General features: G+C 34.3%; 1 protein-coding gene across 3 annotated transcripts in view; it reads left to right on the forward strand.

Moving 5' to 3' along the window:
• CDH19 (cadherin 19) overlaps nucleotides 1-21,285 on the forward strand; it is a 241,456-nt gene that overhangs the window by 122,868 nt on the left and 97,303 nt on the right. Inside the window, exon 1 of one of the 3 annotated variants that reach the window (XM_045886578.3) lies at nucleotides 13,420-13,829. The exons of 1 other annotated variant lie outside the window; for it this stretch is intronic. The gene's annotated coding sequence lies outside the window, so the exon portion shown is untranslated. Of the gene's footprint in view, nucleotides 1-13,419; nucleotides 13,830-21,285 lie in introns of those variants that run through there. One more of the 3 variants, XM_045886581.3, reaches the window with a different exon arrangement.

Raw genomic sequence — 21,285 nt, forward strand, 5'->3', positions numbered from 1 at the left:
TTGGGAGGAAGGTACAGAGATTTCCCACATAACCTTTGTCTTTATACATGCAAGGCTCCTGCCTTATCAGCATCCCCCACCAGAGTGTTACATTTGTTACAACAGATGAACCTGCGTTGATAACATCATGATTACCCAATATCCACAGCTTATAGTAGAACTCACTTTTGGTGTTGTATATTCTACGAGTTAAGACAAATGTATAATGACGTGTATCTGTCATTGGAGTATCATACAGTTTTTTCACTGCCCTAAAATTTTGTTTGCTTTCTTAATGTGAGTTAGAAGAAATTCTGAAACAGAGGACTGTTTCTTCCTTATTTAGGGTTTTACTCTTTTTCTATTTATAAGAATAGTGTCTTTTTTACTTTCCATGTTAATTAGGAAAGAACATTGCTTTCTGTCCCTCCTCCACTCAGTTTTATTTAGTTCAACTTTTAGGATGTTTCATTTTGTTTTGTTTTCATTCTTTTTACCAGTATTTACAATTAATCATGGTAGTATGTTATCCTTTGCAATATTTGGAATAACAGAATACTTTCTTGTGTCAGTGTATCCTCTCCACTTCTAGAGTCCTACTTTTCTAGTAAAATTTAAAAACACAAATGCTCCAGGGAGGACTAATACAAAAGTGAATGAGTTTATTTAAAAAAAAAAAAAAAAGAATTTTTTTTTTTTTAGATGAGGGAGATTATATTAAAATCTAAGGAACTGCTCAAAAAGGAAATTAGAAAGAGAACCAGTGGCATCTGATAATTAGACAGGGCTTGGGCCAGATGGTATGTTCATACTCTTATGCCAGATAGGATAGAAGTAGGATTTATATTGTCAAATTTTAAAACAAATCCAGACTTAGATTAGGGGAGACTTTATTAAGAAGTAGGATTATAGTAGTAGAGAGCATGCTCTGATTTCAGAAATTTGCCAGTGTCTCAAAATAAAAAAGAAAAAGGCCTTTAAAAGAGGAAAAAAAAAAAAAGTAAGAAGGGATAAGCGAAGATTCACAGATATTTTTCTGGGAAAGTTTGCCAGCCAAGGGGTAGTGACCTGTGGGGTGTGACATGAAAAGCATCTTGCTGTGGTCATTCGATTGTAAGGAACAACTGATAAGGTTGTATGATCCACTTTTTAGGCTTAGAAGCAAGGAGGGTCAGGGATACCTAGGTAGGAGAGAAGTCCAACTGAAGTTTGGTCAGGGCAAAGCAGAGAGCAATAAATGAGCAATTGTGAACATTTGGTGAATGGTATTTTATTATTTTAATAAAATCATTGTTTCTGAGGAAGGGAAAAGAAAATTTCATGAGTTGAAGAGCTATCCCTGCTTGGACACTGTCACACAGTGTCCACCCTGAGCCATCTGTCCAGGTCTTTAAATCTGTAGGCCTAAAAAAAGGGGGACTGTGGTTTTGAGTCTCCTTGGAAATATTTTACATACTCTACTGTGATGTCTTCATCTACTCTTCTTTCTTTTCTGCTTTTGGCTTGGTACATAATCCAATCTTTCAAAATAAGTACATTTGATGTGTTTTTTCGAGGAAAGTGCTAAAAACACAATCCAAATCATGTTTTGATATTTATAATAAGGGCTGGCATTGGGATTTGACAGGACATTACTGTACAGAGTCCTCACAATACACACCCCCAGAGAATGTTAGTGTGAGAATGCCCCCCAAAATGTTTATTAAACAATCTGAAAAACTGTATGCAATAGCTTAGCTCAAATCATAGATACATAAGAGGGAGTCTGTGTTTAAAGCAACAAAATTATTTTTAGATGTATGTAAATGATACTTAAAAGGTGTTTATTATCATTGTTTTGATTATTCCACAATTTACATATGTTACTAGTATCTATATACAGATTTATCTTCTATCTGATAAGTTCCTTAGGAGTCATTTGAAAGCAAACCAGCTATGTCTGTCCTGTTCACTCTTGCCTACACATGTGCATTTCTAACTCCTTAGTCACCCTTACAGAATCTCCAAAGATTTTGATTACCAGTTCTGGTATCGTGCTGCTTGAATTCTGATTCTATCATTTATTCTCTGTTTAACTTTGAAGAAGTGACTTGACCTGCAGTCTACTCAACCCTAACGTGGGAAAAATGTCTACCTAATGGGGACGTTATGATGATTAATTAAAATAATTACATGGAAGAAACACATAAGAGCAGTTGAGGTAAAATAAATATTAATTTATATCCTCCCTGTCTATAAGCTCATATCATTTAGTGTTAGTATATAAATACAGGCAAATCTCAAGTGCCAGGCTCCTAGTAATTTAATCCAAGATTAAATGGTTGGGCAAAAACTCCTGCAAATAACAACTAGTAATTCTAAAATTAGAATAAGTATATAGAAAATCGAATAAGAGATGTGAATCCAAAAATAAGTGACTATAATATATAATATATAATAGGTCACTTACACCATTAATTTTAGACCTTCATTCTTTTCAATATGAACATTTAATGCTATATTATGCTTTTATATTTTAAAGTGACCTATTTATGAAACCTCTCAAGGGGCTCCTGGGTTTCTGAGTCAGTTAAACTTCCAACTCCTGATTTCAGCTCAGGTCATGATCTCAGGGTTGTGAGATTAAGACCTGCCTCAGGCTCCCCACTGGGCATGGAGCCTGCTTAAGATTCCCTCTCTTCTTCCTCTCTCTCCCACTCAAATAAAAAAGAAAGAAAGAAAGAAAGAAAAAGAAACGCTCTTCAAGAAATGGCAAACCAAACCCAAAGTAAATAGACAATAGAACAATAAAGATAAGAATGAAAATCAGGGTGCCTGGGTGGCTCAGTTAGTTAAGTGTCCCAATTCTTGATTTCGGCTCAGGTTATCATCTTAGGGTTATGAGATTGAGCGCCATGGCAGGTTCCCCACTAAGCGTGGAACCTGCTTAAGATTCTCTCTCTCGGTCTGCCTTCAGCTCAGGTCATGATCCCAGGGTCCTAGGATCGAGTCCCGCATCAGGCTCCCTGCTCAGTGGGGAGTCTGCTTCTCCCTCCCCCACTCCCCCTGCTTGTGTTCCCTCTTTCGCTGTGTCTCTCTCTGTCAAATAAATAAGTAAAAATTAAAAAAAAAAAAAATTCTCTCTTTCCCTCTCCCTCTGCCCCTCCACCCCGCTCGTGCATGCTCGCGCTCTCTCGCTCTCTCAAAATAAAATGCTAAATAAAGATAAGAATGAAAACCAATAAAATAGGAACAATAGGGAAAATCAATAGAAACAAAAGCTTTTTTATAATATTGGTTATATTGATAAACTTCTATTTATGATGAGAGAAAGAGAAAATAATTTATATAATTTATATTACATTGGAGAAGATGTGTCCTTAAAGATTCTATAAATAGTAAATAGATAATGAGTGTATCATGAAAAACTGAATGCCAATAAACTTGGCGACTTACAGAAAAAACCTTGATGGATTCCTCAAAGTACACAAATTATTCAATCTGGATTCAAAGTTAATAGAAAATGTTTATAGCCTTATATCCACCCTTAAATAAAAATTTACCCACAAAAAAACTTCGCACTTATGTAGTCACCAAATGATTGGTGATTTTTATCAAACATTTAGGAATAAATTGTATCAAGTTTGCACAAGGTCTTTCATGAACTAGAGAAGGAATAGTCAATTGGCAACTCCTTTTTTTTTTTTTTTAAAGATTTTATGTATTTATTTGACAGAGAGAGAGATAGCGAGAGCAGGAACACAAGCAGGGGGAGTGTGAGAGGGAGAAGCAGGCTTCCCGCGGAGCAGGGATCCCGATGTGGGGCTCGATCCCAGGACCCTGGGATCATGACCTGAGCCGAAGGCAGACGCTTAAAGACTGAGCCACCCAGGTGCCCCAGCAACTCCTTTTTTTGAGATCAATATTACTCTGACAGCAAAACATGAAAAAAAAAAAAAAACCCACAAGAAAACTACATGACATTATCATAGATAAAATCCTTAACAAAATGTTACCAAATCAAATCTCTCAGTATAAAAATAAAATCTTACTCCATAATTAACAAGTGGGATATGTCCTAGGTCTGCAAATTTTGTTTTATATTGGAAAATTAATCAGTGTAGCTCATCATATCAAAACAATAAAGTAGGTTAAATATTTGATAATTTGAATGGGTGCAGAAAAAGCATGCGGCAAATTATGCCATCCATTATGGTAAAAACTCTCAGCACGTTAGGAATTAAAGGGTATATTTACAGCTTAATCATGAAAAACTCACTATTTTCCCCTTAGACTACAATATGACAAGAATGTCCACTCTCAGAATTTGCATTCTACAATACACTGGCTGTCTGACCCAGTGCAATAAGGCATGAAAAGAAATACAGTATTCAAAGATTTGAAAGGAAAAAGTACAAATTCATTCACAAATTAACCATTTATGTAGGAAATTTAATACATCTACAAAAAATGCTACCAGATCCAATGTCAGAACTATGTAACCAGTATAGACAGATTTAACAAAATATATTCAAGACTGATTTACAAAACACTGCTGAGATAAATTAAAGAAATCCAAATAAATTGAGACTTGTACCATGTTCTCAGGTGGGGATATTCCGTGGTGTTATATTTTCAGTTATTCCCATATTTATTATAAATTCAGTGACATCTCTTCCCTGAAACACCATTCCCTTCTTTTCCTGTCCCTTCTGTTTTAGTCTCTTGCCATACCCAAAATGTATTACCCCCAACTGTCCTACTTCATTTAATTTGTTTTCGGCACTCTTCTCACAATTGGCCAATCTAGAAACCTGTGGGAAAACAGTCCTCTTCCTCTTACTTACCTGCAATTGGCAAATCTCCAAGTGCATAAATGATAAATACCTTCACAAGTCATTTTCATCTCTTTTACTACTGACTTAGAACATGTCTTTATGTTTTATCCATTTTGGGTGAGACTCACTACAGTAGTCTCATAAATGGGTATCCTGCCCTCACTCTTGAACATCATTCCCTTTTACTGTTGCCAAAATCACTTTCCTAAAATTCAGATCTAGTCAAATTATCCTTTCCCAAAAGACTTTAACATATTTAGAGCTAAGTCAAACAACTCCATGTTCTTCCTCTGCATATATTTTCATGCTTAACTCATAACATTTCTCAACATTCACCTTAAAATCCAAGTATGCCCATTTTTTAGACATTCCACTAAGATATTATTCTTTGTCATGGTACTTCACATATGGTTACTATTCTTGATATAAATAGACCTACTTGTTCATCAAGCTCAACATGAGCACTATCTCTTTTGGAAAGCTTTCCTGACTGCCTCCATACTCTATCTGAAAAAAGTATATATATTAGTAGATTAAGCCATATCTTTGTTGCTTTTGTACTATTCTATGATAAATCTATCACAGCACTTATCAGAGTATAAGAAATGCAGCACCTTTTGACTGATAGATGCCATGAATCTTTTTTTAAATAATTTTAACATACAATGTTTTATTAGTTTCAGATATACAATATAGTTATCCAGCCATTCCATACATCTCCCAGTGCTTATCACAAGTGCCCTCCTTAATTCCCATCATCTATTTAATCGATGCCCCTAGCCCTCTGCCCTTCAGTAACCATCAGTTTGTTCTCTATAATTAAGAGTCTGATGTATGGAACCTTTGGATCACTATATTGTACACCTGAAACTAAATAACACTGTATGTTAACTTACTGGAATTAGAACAAAAACTTACATAAAAAGAATCTGTTTCTTGATTTGTCACTTGCACTTTCCCCCCCTTTGCTCATCTGTTGTGTTTCTTAAAGTCCACATATGAAGTGAAATTATATGGTATCTGTCTTGCTGACTGACTTATTTCATTTAGCATTATACTTTCTAGCTCCATCCATGTCATTGCAAATAGCAAGATTTAATTCCTTTTATGGATGAATAATATCCCATTGTGTGTGTGTGTGTGTGTGTGTGTATTACATCTTTATCCATTCATCAATTGATGGACACTCGGGCTGCTTCCATAATTTAGTTATTGTAAATAAAGGGTGCACACATCCATTTGAATTAGTGTTTTTGTATTCTTTGGTTACCCAGTAGTGCAATTAGTAGATCATGGGGTAGTGCTATTTTTAACTTTTTGAGGAACCTCCATACTGTTTTCCAGAGTGGCTGCACCAGTTTGCATTCCCACCAACAGTGGGGGAGTGTTCCTTTTTATCCACATTCTCGCCAACACCTGTTGTTTCTTGTGTTGTTGATTTTCGCCATCCTGACAGGTGTGAGGTGATGTCTATTGTAGTGTTGATTTGTGCTTCCCTGATGATCAGTGGTGTTGAGCATCTTTTCATGTGTCTGTTGATGAAATGATCCTTGTGGGGAATGGCCAGACAAGAGTATTTTGGTTTGTTTGTTTGTACCTACTTAGAGCGCAGTGCATCATACATAGTAACACTCAATAAACATTCTTTCAATGAATAAATTTTGTCTATTCACTTTCACTCATAAATATAAGACAGTGTGATGGAGTAGAAACTGTATCATTTCTGGTATCAGATAGACAGAAGTTTGAAATCTGGTTGCAAATCATTCTAACTGCATGGCATTCTCTGAGTTTTAATTTCCTCGTGCCTTATATGAGGATAAAAAGAAGAACAGCCAGCATATATCATGATGCCTGACAGTTCCATGTCACCTGAAAGTGTCATAGCATCCTTTAACCTACTGCTGCTGGAAGGGGATGCTCTGAGATTTACCATTCATTTCATACAACACCATCTGTTCATTTTACCACAGAAAATCGGACAAGAGATATGAGTCCAAAGATAAGTGACTATAGGATCTGTGATGATGTACATAGAATACTTTATCCCCATAAAAATTTTAGAATTCAAATATTATAAGTTTTCTTCAGTAAAGAGAGATTGTGTTACAGTAAGGACAACATAGACTTTGTTATAAAAAATCTCTGACTTTTCAAGACCTGGCTCATGGTTTCTCAAATGTGAAGAAGGGCCAACAACTACCTAGCAGAAATGTTGTAAGAATTAAGTAAGATTATATATGTATTTCTACCACAGTACAACTATCCCAAATGTACTAAAAATGGAATAACTGGAGCTTTCCATATCTTTTGCAAATGGAACACTCTGAACCTGACACAACACCCTCTAGTTCATGAGCATATTTTTGCTCTGAACCACACAAAGGGCCAGCTACATTTATTTGCAAAACTATTTGTTCTGGGGTTTCTTATTATCAAAAATAGAGATCTACAAAATATAACAAATGAAATGTCTGAAAAGTACAAGCCATTATTTTTTCTATTAAATCTAAGAAAATTTTGCAGAAATGTTTATTAAAAGCAAGGTGTTAAAATGCTGTTGAGGGTATGAATGAAAGCACTTTAAAATAGATATTTAAAAAATTAAAACCAAATAGGAAATATTTCTGTCCATACAAAAACCTGTACAAGTATGTTTACAGCAGCTACATTCACAATTGCCAAAACTTGAAAACAACCCAGAGGTCCCTTAGAAGGTGAAAGGATAAATTGGGGTGCATCCAGACAATGGAATATTATTTAAGGATAAAATGAAATGAGCTATCAAACCATGAAAAGACATAGAAGAATCTTAAATCCATATTCGTAAGTAAAAGAAGCCAATTGAAAAGGCTTCATACTGTATGATTCCAACTATATGACATTAGAGAAAAGGGAAAAATATGGAGACATAAAAAGATCAGTGATTGCCAGGGGTCAAGAGGGAGGGAGGGATGAAAAGGAGACCATAGCGGATTTGGGGGGCAGTGAAACTACTCCACATGATACTGTAATGGTGGATACACGTCAATGTGTATTTGTCCAAACCCACAGAATGTACAACACCAAGAGTGAAACCTAATATAAACTATGGACTCTGGATGATTATGATGTGTCAGTGTAATTTCATTGATTATAACACATGTACCACTCTGGCGGGTGATGAATAATGGGAAAGACTGTGCATGTGTGGGGGTCAGAGGAATATGGAAACTCTCTCTACTTTATGTTCAATTTTGCTTTGAACCAAAAACAGCTCTAAAAAAATAAGTCTACTGTTAAAAGGATTTTGCACCTATATGCCTCCACATTTTCTTTAAATTCTCTCTTCATTCTTAAGATACAAACTGGAAAACAGATACATGATGAGTGTGTTTTATGGAAGAATATGCAGAGACCCATTCTGAGGATAATATCTCAAAGAAAATGCCTTGACACCCTACACTGCAATATATATATATATACACACATACATACATATACATATATTTTAACTACATAGTATATAGTTAAGGTATTAAAAAATACTGTTTTATTCCACTGTATTCATTAACTCAGTGACAGACAAGATAATATAGAATAAGATGATTTCTTCTGTATAGATTTTTATATATTTATGTGTGTTTATACATACATTTATTTATTGATCAAGTATATGTAATTTAATTTTTGAGTAAACTACAGTATAAATATTTGAAGTCACTGTATCACATGAATATAAAGCAGGAGTTGGTAAACTTTTCCTGTAAATGACTACATAGTAAATATTTTAGGTTTTGTAGGTCAAGAGTCTCTGTTGCAAATACTCAACTCTGCCATTATAGAATGAAAGAAGCCACAGATAGTTTGAACAATTTGTAAACAAATGGGAATGGCTCTGTTCCAATAAAATGATTTTTTGTTTGTTTTAATGAAAACAGAAGGCTGGGTAGACTTGGCACATGGGCTTCTTAGTTTTCAGATTCTGATGTGAAGAAAGTTTGTTGTTTAATTAATATTAAAACATTATTAATTTCCAATGAGAATGTTACATTAATTAATTATTTAAAGATTTATTTATTTAGAGAGAGAGAGCAGGGACAGTGGACGCTTATGCAAGGGCAAGCAGGGGAAGGGGCAGAGGGAAAGGGAGAGAGAATTCTCAAGCAGATTCCTGCAGATCCAGAGCCTGTGCTGGATCCCAGGACCCTGAGATCATGACCTGAGCCAAAATCAAGAGTTGGCCACTTAACCAACTGAGCTAACCATGCGCCTCTAATTTAAATAAATATCATTTAAGCAGGATTTTTATTTTCATAGATATATGCAAAATCTTTCATAAAATGCAGAAATGTCTTAGAGATACTATTATATTTCAGGGAACTTAAGCAATACAATGACATCTAGTTGTACAGTAAAACCCAGTCTGCAAACAAGCTGTTATGTTCTAAAATTCTCCATGATCAGCTCTTGACAAAATAACACATATTTCACATTTCATCACATATTCAGTGAAGGTCGACGTTCCTATTTTCCCATGTGATTCTGTCGGGTTTTCATTTTGGTTTACTTTATTTGTGCTTTTCATTTTCAGGAAATGGTTTGGTCAGAGTCTTATTTGTCTTTGTATAGCTATAACCTTAACACAATATCTTGCAAAAGTAAAGATGATAGATGATCGTCTAATAGAGAGATCTAGAGCTAGGGGTCAAGGGTGATGATTCTACATTTCTGGGCTATCCTTCTGATTTCCAGTATTTTAAGTTGTTTATGTATTGCCAATTAAATATGTTTTTTATGGAATGGGAACTTTCATTATTTATGTATTTATTAATTTGCCAATTTCTTCTATGATGCAGTATATGTTATAGTTTAATCAAACAAAATTATTCCTTGGATGCAGAGCTCCAAAACAAGGTCTGCTCCCAGAAGAAAACAGTAACAAAACAGAAAATAAAAGAAGGAAATATGGTTATATATGAACAGATAAATTTTAATTATATCAAACTAAGGACTGCTGCAACTATAATTTAAAGGATAGATCTTTTAAGACAACATGTTGCATATTCAATAAAACGTTTCTTTACCAGGATCCAAGTTTTACTGAGCTTGACAAAAAAGAATCTGTTATTATTTGAAGTATATGGATTAGCTAGTGTTTTTTCTTATTGTTGTTTTAATCATTATTTTAGTTTCTCCTATTTATCATTGTGATTTATGTGCACTTTTCAAACAAGAAAGACAATACAGCAAATTAGACTATTAGAAAAGAATAACATTATAAATCATACATAGCAGAAATTATTTTTTTTATTTTCAACTTTTTACACACATATCTATAGTGAATACCGTTGGTTGCCAACTACTCCAACCTGCTTTGGGGAAATTAATCTGTTTCTCTACCAGGTAGTTCTTACTCCCAAGTGCAGGAGTGGCTTAATAGTTCTCAGCATTTCTCTTTGGCATACTTTGTTCAGATAAAATGGGGACAAATAATTATTTTAGTCAATAAGACAAAAGCAAAGCATCTTAGGGGCTCTTGGGAAAATATTATTTATTCTTAAGCACAAAAAGAGAGCAAAATGAACCTGGATAACTAATAGTGTGAAGCCATCAGATCAACTAATCCTTAGTCTACTTTATCTTTCTATGTATGTGTCACATGTCTTTACTATGTAAGCCTTTTTTTGGACATTTTCAAATTTTTCTATCTTCACGTATCATGAGCTTTTTTTTCCAAAACCGTTCATGAATAAAATTTAATTTGAGAAGTAGTATGCTCCAAGATTGTGGTGATGAAGACATAGACCTTATATGCTATCATCCTGGCCACAGCTGATTGGACTAAGCCTACATATCTAACTGGAGGTGCCTGAGTAGGGTATGTTGTGAAGTAAGTAGATCTGAAGTTTCTGATTAAAGGTTGATCTTCTAGGGACAAGTCAGAACCTGAATAACATGTGGTTTTCATCTTCTGTCCACTGTTAGATCTGAACTTCATTAGCTGGTCCAGTCTTCAGTTAGTAAATAGGTTTACATTCCTTAATTATTTGGTTTAAAAAAAATCAGAAAAAGGGGCACCTGGGTGGCTCAGTCATTAAGCGTCTGCCTTCGGCTCAGCTCATGATCCCAGGGTCCTGGGATCGAGCCCCGCATTGGGCTCCCTGCTCCGTGGGAAGCCCGCTTCTCCCTCTCCCACTCCCCCTGCTTGTGTTCCCCCCTCTTGCTGTGTCTCTCTCTGTCAAATAAATAAGTAAAATCTTTAAAAAGAATTTAAAAAAATCAGAAAAAAATAAATAGGAAGGGAGGGAGGAAAAAAGAAAAGAAAAGAAAGAAATCAGTGGCTCTTTAGAGCACTGATGAATTATAATATTTTTTTAAAGATTTTATTTATTTGAGAGAGAGAGAATGAGAGACAGAGAGCATGAGAGGGAAGAGGGTCAGAGGGAGAAGCAGACCCCCTGCTGAGCAGGGAGCCCAATGTGGGACTCGATCCCGGGACTCCAGGATCATGACCTGAGCTGAAGGCAGTCACTTAACCAACTGAGCCACCCAGGTGCCCCGAATTATAATATTTTAATTCAAATCTTTATTTAGATTAACTTAATACAGTCCTGGCCAACAGCATCTGGAACACCAGGCTCTGTTGCTAAGCCTGCTGGCAGAAAACAACTGTAGAATCTACCCAGATTGCATGGAAAAGCTGATAATTGTTAACCAGAATGTTTCTCTATCTATGAAACCACATGAGTGTCTCAGGAATTATCCGCCTTCCCTCATGCTTATTCTGTGGTGTGGAGACCACCAGTAATCCCAACGTAATGGCTTAGACACTCATCTGGGTAGCGGTGTACTTAATTCTGAGACTCTCCATTCCTATACAGTCATGTTCCATTCACTATTCACAATTTCTTGCTCTTTCCAAAAATGGGAAAGATTTCATGTACTTTTCTTTCTAATATGAGGAAAATGCAGTTCTAGCAATCCCTGAGTTTATGTGATGACTAGTCCCATCGGTCCAGGCCAATCTACCTTTTTGGTTGTGGCGTAGATATAAAGACTGCTCGATTCCAGCCAATCTGATGTTAATCCCTTCTTACCCTCCAGGGAGCATTTCTTAAGTAATTTAAAGAACTTTGTGTCTAATCCTCTTTCTGCCCCTCCTCTCAGCTCATGCTCACTCTCTCTCTCTCTCTCTCTCTCTCTCTCTCAAAAAATAAATTAAAAAAAAAAGAAAAGAAAGTACTTTGTGTCTATATTAAAATCAAATCTAGTTGTTCACTTTGCATAGGTGTTTTAAACATATCTTCCATTTAATGAAATCGCAAATTTCTGATAATGGTATTCTACTTGAAATATATTAGTTCCAAACCCTACCTTCTTTAGAAAATTTAATCCTGTCTCAATGTAACTTTTGCATTTGTGATTATCCTTTTTCTGATACAATAATCAGCATAGCAAATGCTGACCCGCACTTGCGCCCTATGCCATAACACAAGCCCGGAACATGGTGTTGAACATTTACATGCAGGTTGAAAAAGCACAGTTGCAACCCAAAGTGGAACTTTGTGGTTGTGGTATCGAGACAGGAGACAATATCCCGTAAAAAGTTAGATTCTTACGTACACAGTAGAACACGGATGAAACTAGAGGACATTATGCAAAGGATATAAGTCATTCACAGAAGGATAAATACTGCATGATCCCACTTATATGAAGTATCTAAAGTCGTCAAACCCATAGAAGCAGAGAGTAGAATGATGGTTGTTGACAAGGCCTGGGCAGGGAGATATGGGGAGTTGCCCAATGGGTATAAAGTTTCAACTATGCAAAGCTAAATAATTCTAGAGATTGGCTGTACAACATTCTGCCTATCATTTACAATACTGTGTTATGTACTTTAAAATTGAAGAGGGCAGATCTCATATTAAGTGTCCTTAACACAATTTTTTAAAAAATTCTTAAAGAAAAAAATTTATTTTTGGGTTTGACTCATATTACAGAGGTATCTAACATTTATTTAGCAAATGGTAACTAATGAAGTTTGTTCTTTATGAATTTAAATATGAAGTAAGCATAAACTAGACATCACATAATCAATTTAGTTACCACTGGCATTACTTGTAATCTCTTTCCTACTATCCTTCCCTTGTTATGATAAAATGCAACAAACATGCATACGGTCCCAAAACTGTATCTTTCTGAAATTTGTGGTTGTCTCCTCACAATAATTGCATATGTAAACCTTAAAAATACTAAGTTTTTTAGACATCAATCATAATTTAATTTTAACTAAAAACAGCTTTAGTAATCAGCATATAGCTTAATATTATGTACCTCATAATAAATAACAATATAACAGAATCTAATTATAAATTTAATAAAATAAGTATATTTAGGTAATAGATAAACCAAGGAGAAGAAAAGGATTTTGATTTAGACATTGCCCTCTCTTTCTGTATTTTACTTGATTCCTGAGCAGAAAAACTGAATTAAGCAGCAGCCAGAAGGCATAGACGCAGAGTGGAAAAGCTCTTCTCTTTTTAGTAACTTTTGTGCCTGTTTTAAATTGATCATTTGTTTCATCAGCTAATCCCCAAGTAGAGGGCATGTCCTTTCCATTTGTAAGATCCTCTTACAGAAGTTGAATTCCCTCCTTATCACCTCAGGGCAATAAGTATTTTCCTTTTGCTTGTTGTTAGGAAAAAGGAAAAAAAAAAAAAAAATGGCTCATACCATTTGCTGGAGCTGTCTGCATTTTAATCCAAGCCTATGAACGGACATCAGAGTGCCCTTATGATATTTTGCACAAAAGGCTCAGTGTTCATGGCTGTACTCAGAGAACCCAAAATAGCATTCTGCGAGCAGTGACATACGGGTGGTGTTGTACTAAGAGCACAATCGTCTCCAGCTCAGAGCAGTGTAGCCCATGTCCAGTCTGAGGAGAAGCCCGTGAAGAAAAGTAAGAACCATCTCTCCTCCCTTCCTCATGTGTTTGTCATGAATTTTGAATTTCAATTTTTGCAGAACTCCTAGAACTTGAAGATAACACAGGTAAGGATGTGATAATTAGGCATATTTGAATTATATAAATTGTCTCTTAATGAATATAGGGCCAAAAAGGACTTGAAAAGTGCTTTGCTAGTTTGTGTTTCATAAGGGAAAAAAAAATTTCTAAAAAATTTAAAATCACAATGTGTATATTGGACTTTCTCTAAAACAAATATTTTTGAGAACAATTGGCCATCTCTACAGTTCGGACTGAGAAAAATAAAAGTTGCTCATTCCAGAACATTTAAAACATTAAATTTCTTGGGAGGAATGTATCACTACTGTTTCTTTCTTCCTCTAGGATTTTGTTTTTAATTTATCATGTATTTATCTCTGTACTATTGGATGCTATGAACAATAAAGTCACCTTAAAGAAACAAGAAAAATATAAAGTAAATATTTTAATATAATTAATTATTTACTTCTTAGGAAATGATACTCAGTATGGAGCTTTCCGCATATCTGAATAAAATTCAATGTTTCTTTGAAGGACAGTCGATTCTCAAAGTTGACCTATAGTTATTTTATTTTCTTCCTCTTTGTCAGTTGTTTTGGCTATCGAACTTTTTGTTGACATTAGAAAAGCCTTAAAGCAAAAAAACTTAAGTAATTAAGACTATGATAATAATAATAATGAAAGTAAACAATTGGACAAATTATCAATATAGATACCTACATATTCAAACAATCCTTTCTTTCTAGCATTGTTTTTGACATTTCCCAGATTTGAGAAATGAGTTACTTTTGCCAAAAGTAACCAGAAAGACGACCAGGAAGATGTTTGACACTTTTTAAAAACCCATACTGTTAGAGTTTTCAACTTTCATCACCACTCACTAGAAAGAATCCACCTAAAATGCTCTAAAACCTGCCTTTTTACAACTTACAACAAATCAATTTCTTTTTGAAATGAGGCATGCCCTCTTGAAAATTCTGGTATGATTCAGTAAGGGCATTTGTGTCTCACTTTAAAAACCACTTTAGAATTAGTAAAACAGAAGTGTTTTTGTCAGAAATTCATTGCATTAATTACTCAATAAAAGACATTCAGAGGGGCGCCTGGGTGGCTCAGTTGTTAAGCATCTGCCTTCGGCTCAGGTCATGATCTCGGTGTCCTGGGATCAAGCCCCGCATCGGGCTCCCTGCTCAGCGGGGAGCCTGCTTCTCCCTCTGCCTGCTGCTCTCCCTGCTGTGTGCATGCTCTCTCTCTCTCGCTCTCACTCTCTCTCTGACAAATAAATAAAATATTTAAAAAAAGACACTCAGAATCATCAAAGAATGTTTTAAAATTAAAGCAAAACATATAATTGAGACTTTGCTTTGACATAGCAAGTCAAGTTAGAAATGTTAGTATCGGACAGTGACTTATCAACATACAGGATCAGTACATCTACATTTTATAAGAATTTACATGATAAATGAACTTGTAAATTTGTAGGGTAGTATATTAAAGTGGGAATAATTTTGGCACACATTATGGCTCAAAATAACCCAGGTAATTTTCTCTAAGTGCAAAATTTAGAAATGTTATTTCTGTAGAAATGAGCAAATTATACATATATAAATCATAGAAATGGAAAATGCCACCATTTTTTCTGTCTCTAAATTGGATTATAACTAAATTGTTTCCAGGAGTTTGCCACCTATTTTATTTTTTTAATCTCTAGTGGAGACTCTAGTGAAGGTTCTATGACATTTTTTTGCTAAAGAGATAATACTATGAAAATCAGAGAAACATAAAATGTAACTAGAACATTAAAAAGAAAAAGAGAAAAGGGTATAGATGCATCTTTCTATAAACTTTTTAATGATATTGTTGTTTGTTATTAAGGAAATACTTCATGACAATGCTTGAAATTGCTTTTGAACTAGTAAAGCAAAATATAACCATTTCCTATAATATTGGATGAAAAATAAAGGGGCCATAACATTACTTTTCAAATGGATATAATTCTCCTCCTTCTCCTCCTTCATAATAAGGCTTTTGTCTTTGTGTCTATATAAGACATTGGTTTTTCTTTGGTTATTTTCTCTCTTTTATCCAGTGTCTGTAAAACATACCAATTCTAAAGGCGTATCAGGATTTGACTCCAAATTATTGGTTAATAATAAATGGACATATGTGACAATGGAATATTACTCAGCCATCAAACACAATGAAATCCTGCTATTTAAGATGATGTGGGTGGAGCTAGAGTATATTATTCTAAATGAAGCAAGTCAGTCAGAGAAAGACAAATACCATATGATTTCTCTCACATGGTGGCATTTAAGAAACAAAAGAGATGAATGTAGAGGAAGGGGAAAAAGAAAAAGAAAAAGAGAGGGAGGCAAGCCATAAGAGACTCTTCAGTAATAGAGAACAGTGTTGATGGAGGGAGGTGGGCCTGGGATGGGATAAATGGGTCATGGGTATTAAGGAGGGCACTTGTGATGAGCACTGGGTGTTATATGTGAGTGATGAATCACTAAATTCTACTCCTACTCCTGAAACAAACAAACAAAATTAGGGCCAAATTTTTGACCCAGTAAACCTCTTTCCTGGGACTATATCATACTTAAATAATCTAAAAGTAGATGAAGAAGAGTATCTAGAACAAAAGGATGATAAATGATTGAGTAAAATAAAATGCTCTATATCACAATAAAATAATATATAGCCATTAAAAATGACTATCATAAAGACTATTAAAAATGGGTATATGTGTTTGCATGCACACACATATGTGTGTGTCTGTATTTGTCTATGCACAGATTTCAAAATATATATACATATGTATATATTCATTTGATAATTTCAAGACTACATAAATTATTAGTTAAAATTCTATGCCATTTTATTATTTTCTGTCCCTTCTATTTTTTTTAATTTTTTTTAAAGATTTTTTTTTAAATTTATTTATTAGAGAGAGAGTGAGAGAGAGAGAGCAAGAGGGGGAAGGGTTAGAGGGAGAAGCAGACTCCCCGCCGAGCAGGGAGCCCGATGTGGGACTCGATCCTGGGACTCCGGGATCATGACCTGAGCCGAAGGCAGTCACTTAACCAACTGAGCCACCCAGGCGCCCTGTAAAATAGTTGTTTTTAAACACTCTGCTAAACTAGTGCATCTGGTTTCAAATTTTGTCTTCAAAATATATTTTCATGGTCACATACTCTAAACAAATTCAACAGGATGAACTTTAAAAAAAATGTAGACTAGTCAAAAAAAAATGTGGGCTAGTCACTAAGTTATTTTAACTTATATTCAGAAAACAAAAACATAAAACAAATTATATAAAATTTTTGATTTATATGTTTTATGTAAAGAAACTAAGAAAGCATTGAGTTTTTTATTATACAATTCGAAACTAAAATCATTCTTTTTTCACAGAGGTGTTTGTGCAAAAATATTTTGTACCAAAATAATTACATATTCTCATTTATTTTTTTAAAACCTATCCTTTGAGACACACATTCCGTATTAGGATCCAAAATTTATTATAACTTTACTCTAAAATTTTTGTGGATGACTATTGAAATATTAAATTAAACTCCTTATCAATTCATTTTTTTCAGTTTTGAAATTGATTTGAGTATTAATTTAACACATGGAATAATCTGAGAGATTAAAATTTCAAATTTCCTGAATTTATTTTTTAACTCTCAAGTCATAGGGAAGTGTAAGAAAATGATTATATTATTGTCCTTTACTTATATATTATTATAGTTATTATTAGTATTATTCATAGTAAACAGAATTTACGGAGTGGTTACTTTGGTGCTTGGTTTATTTTTTTTCTTTGCAACATCTTTGCTTTTTATTGTCCATTTAATTGTCCTACAAACAATCTCAAAAACTGCATTTTCTATCTTAAGACATTCTTCCTTAAATCCAAACTCCCCAGTGAAGAGATCTCTGCTTTTCCTCTATTAGCATAGACTTTGAATGACTCATCTACTCTTGGAATTCATCAGTTCTAGACTAATCACTCTTCAATCCACTTTTTTCTGCTTCAATCACTCCTAAAACTTCTCTTTAGCTATTCACCAAGATGTACCATTTTTTGTTTGTTTTCCTTTTAATTGACAAATGGTATAGGAAACCAAATCTGGGCACTAAGGGTGCATGTTAATTTTGGTGATAGGTAAATTACTGATGATATTGGTGTGGCCTCTTTTGGTGGCAAGTTAAGAAAGATATCGATTTCATGTTCATTTGTTAACATTGATTTTTCTAATTAAATACAATTCACTATGGAACTTTACTTTCCTGAGACCATGAGTGTTGTCAACTACTAAATCTTTCTACTATACAACTTTAATTGTCATAATCCTGTGTAATCTCTTTAAACATTTGAGTATATATGTCAAAAATTAACTAGCTTCAACAATTAGTTTTACATTTTTTTTTTAAAGATTTTATTTATTTATTTGACAGAGAGAAACACAGAGAGAGAGGGAACACAAGCAGGGGGAGTGGGAGAGGGAGAAGCAGGCTCCCCGCTGAGCAGAGAGCCCGATGTGGGGCTCGATCTCAGGACCCTGAGATCATGACCTGAGCCGAAGGCAGACGCTTAATGACTGAGCCACCCAGGCGCCCCTAGTTTTACATTTTTATGCAATAAATAATACATTGGTAAACAGTGTTTTGGACCAAATTTTCTAAATTCTGATTTGTTTCTTTAGTATAGACTTTCAGACATGAGTTCAGTAGATAAAATGGTGTGAAATCTTTAATGCTCCTGAAATATATTTTCTAATTTAAAAATATCATTTCAATTTATTTTGCTGGTATGAGAAATAGTTCATGACAAGAAGTCATGGATTAAAAACTTGGAGGTTATAGGAAGTAAGTGCATATATTTGAGAGACTTAAGAGGTAGACCTGACCATAAGTGAAGCTTGAATATGTATGGAAGATAAAGTAAACATTGAAGGGGGATTCCTTATTCAAGTGCCAGTTTTTGAGTGGGTACTGGTTTCATTCAGTAAGAGAAAGAACAATGAAAACGAATGAGCAATAAAAGATAATGGTTTCTATGTGGGACATGGACTTTGAAATGCCTCTTGGAAAGTAGGTCTATAGATAAAAAAAGAGATAAATATGGACTGCTGAGAATCCTTTGTGATGCTTTGGTATACAGACATTAACTGAAGCCATAAAATCTGCAGATATTACCACACATATAGAATGAGCAAAGCATTTCTGAAGAATGGCACTCTAGTATTTAAGGAAGAGAACAATAAAATGAAGTAGAGATTTTGAGGTGAAAGAGGAACTTGAAAGTATGTAGAGCTTCGCAAGCCAAAAAGAGAGAATTTTTAAAAAGGGAATTGCAATTATGATGAAGGCAACAATGTGCTATGCCACTGTAAAGTTAATTTCAAAAAAGAAAAAAAAAGAATTTATTGAATTTTGTTAAAGAAATAAAGGGTATCCCTCTTGACCTGGATGGGTTGGTTGCATTGTAGTATTGGGGGGGAAAGCCAGATTGCATTTTTCTGTAGATGGGATGAGAAAAATGTGGAGAAAGTGAATGGACATTTAATCCATTTCTCTGAGATTTATTTATTTTTTTATGTTGTGCCTTTCGAATTAATCCCCTAATAATCTTTTTTTAATCCTATTTTCTATACCTATGCCTTGTTTTCCTACTTTCTTAAAGATTTTTCTTCAAATTTATTTTTAAAAATTTCCTCCTACAAACACCTTTAAAAAATAGCCAGGAATTACAATTCCTATTCTCTAAGTGCTCTTGTTAAAAGCTTGCTATACTTCTTTCATTGAGGAAGTATCTTCTTTTATTTATTTAAGGAGCTTTTGGTCTTCTTCCTTTCTTCTGTTGTTGTTGTTTTCTGCCACTCCTGGCATTTGTTTTTGCTTCTTTTAAGTTATATTTTTATGCTTTGTATTTGTTTTGGACTTTTTGTTTCAACTGGCATCTTTCCCCAAGAGGAACCTCATGTATATATAAGAATAAGGAAAATAAAAATTGTTTGGGAAATCTTTTTGTATAAGTGGTGAATGGAGACTGAATACTGTCAGAATTCATTAGATTTTTTTCTGGCAATGACAAAGGTGACTTTGTCATTTAGAGATCATGAAATATTACAGTTTTTCTCTTGAGGATATATATATTTCCCTATTAAAGAAAGTTGATAGGTAGACAGGTAGGTAGAGAAAGAGAGAGAGAGAGAGAGGGAGACTTCAACTTACAAGGTGATAAAAATCAATTTTTCTATGTTTAGATGTGACAATGGACCTATACATTAATGGTTTTATCCTTCTGATATCTCTGAAGTATCTTAGGTCCTGTGACTACTTATACACATTTCTACTCCTGTCTCCTACTAGATCCTGACATTTCATATAAAAGAAACTATACACATTAGCCTTGGGTGTTTTAATCTGAAATCATTTGTAATCTTTAAGAAATATTTCCCATTCCCAATTGCCTTGAGTTGGAAAGAGCTCTTTCCTGAATGATTTAAACAGTATGCATATTGACAGTTACTCCTTTTATTTTTATTCTTGTAGCAATGGGGACTTACTAGTGATTCTCTTCTGTACTTTAGGAAGAGATTAATTAGAGTTTTCCAAAGAAATCTGGGATTAGAAATATTTAAAGAAATTCCATGTTTTTATGATATAATGAGAACTACCTTTATTGAATATTTGATATGCTTCAGGTCCAGCTTGTTATTTTTATGTGACTTATCATAGCATACCTAGAAGTTAGGTATATTATCTCATTTTGCAGTTGGAGAAAATCTGAGAGTGTTTAAGTACTTTGACTAGTGTGTTGCAGCTATAATATTATAGAGGCACAAATCTTTACATTTTATACAGATTCTTCTTAATGGACAACATTAATTTAATATTAATATTAAATGAAGATTTAACTCAGTAATATAATTAAGAAAAAGAACCAGGTAGAAATTATACAGTTCATTTGACTTAATTCCTATTTTCAATCTGTATTACTTATAAGAACCATCTACTCTAGGTATAATGTGGCAACCAGAAAGTTACTATTGCATGACCAGGACATAAAGTAAAAGTCTATCTGACAACCCATGCAAACTGTTCTCTTGAAGAAAGATAAAAGCAGGTTAAGGTGAGAGATATAGACTTGAAATATTCAAAATGACCATGTTGTGCTCCTCCATGTTGCAGAGCATTCTCCAGATAAGTGACTCCCTTGTAGTCTCCTGTAGGTAACACAGAGTATGCCCAAGACCATCAGCTGAGCTGTGGCAAAATATGAAAAATTATATTTTTATCGATGTTTTACCTCATACTCTTGTATTTCAATTTTGAGTATGTTTTTATGAAATATCTTTGTCGATCTCTGAGAGTCGGGGACCTGGAGCGGCGAAGGAACTGAGAAAAAGAGACGACAGTATAGTGAGGCACAGGGGACGCCGAGCAAACAGCCCGAGGTGCCGAGGTTTATTTTCCATACTCTTATATACCTTC

Source organism: Mirounga angustirostris, unplaced genomic scaffold (genome assembly GCF_029215605.1).
Source record: "Mirounga angustirostris isolate CCGP_5_RB_7025 unplaced genomic scaffold, mMirAng1.0.hap1 SCAF_14, whole genome shotgun sequence".
Lineage (NCBI taxonomy): Eukaryota > Metazoa > Chordata > Mammalia > Carnivora > Phocidae > Mirounga > Mirounga angustirostris.